At 29.7% G+C, this 1,066-nt stretch overlaps 1 non-coding gene across 1 annotated transcript; it reads right to left on the bottom strand.

The window, feature by feature from the left end:
* Positions 1-581: 581 nt before the first annotated feature.
* On the bottom strand, positions 582-687 carry LOC149550922 (U6 spliceosomal RNA). The gene has a single exon (XR_016353519.1). It is a non-coding gene; the product is annotated as a U6 spliceosomal RNA (small nuclear RNA).
* Between the last annotated feature and the right edge of the window lie 379 nt (positions 688-1,066).

The raw sequence follows: 1,066 nt of genomic DNA, 5'->3' as shown, positions 1-1,066 counted from the left end.
AATAAATTAAAACAAGGGATGATCCACTATGAATATAGAATAAAGAAACCCAAAATAATGCCCAATATTTATGTGAATCATATCTCTAAACTACAATGTTTAATCTATAATGAATAGAGTATCAAATATAATACTACAAACACTAGCAATTTAAGATAAATTTATCCTTAAGTAGAAGGGGTCATGAGAATCCCACCTCTTCTTCAAAGAGTTAGAAACCTTTAGGGCCCTCTCTATAGATATGAGTACATGGCATTATTCAAAGGTTTAAATTATAGATTTGGAATCGCTAATAAATCCATTTTAAGAATCCAACTTATCTTCTTTTATTCTATGAGGCATTTCATGACATTCAAAGAATCACCTCTAATACATACCTTAACAAAATGAGATTGATTAGTTTTAATCCATTATAGGTTGTATTTCATTTAGTAGAGTGGTTTGTTTGGATATCCAAGGGGAGCTTCATAGCTGAAAAATTTACCATTATGATTTATCAACATCCCCCACATCTTGAAGGCTCAGTACTACCCTTTTAGTTGTCGCAAAAAGGTTAATTTTGATCAAATCCATTGAAGGGGAGAAAATTGGACCATTTATCAATTTATGTGCATCATCCTTGCACAAGAGCCATGTTAATCTTCTCTATATCATTCTAATTTTATTAAAGGTCTCCAAATTCATAATTGAGTCATTTTTATTTTGCATGCATTTGTAATATTTTTTTTGGATAAACCAAAGCATTAAAACATTAAAAAAAATCTCTTTTATCCTTCTAGTATCCAATATTACTTTATACAAGCAAGTGTATATTTATGAATCTTATTCTTGTTTGTTATTTTTTTAACTTATGACGATGACTCTTCAATTCAAGTTTCTAATAAATATTTTAAGAATCTTAATAGGGGATTGGAGGGCGTTCATTAATTTGTGAATACAAAACACTTGGCACTAGATGTATAATTCCCTTGACAGAGAGCTTTTAAGGGTATTAATACAAGGTGATTCATATGGTATAGAGGGGCATGGATACATTTCTTCTAAAAAACATTGAGACCAAAATACT

This window comes from Cupressus sempervirens, chromosome 6 (assembly GCF_028749045.1).
Source record: "Cupressus sempervirens isolate cs-2001-9-10 chromosome 6, ASM2874904v1, whole genome shotgun sequence".
In the NCBI taxonomy this organism is placed as follows: Eukaryota; Viridiplantae; Streptophyta; class Pinopsida; order Cupressales; family Cupressaceae; genus Cupressus; species Cupressus sempervirens.
This window is presented reverse-complemented; position numbering and strand designations above follow the sequence as displayed.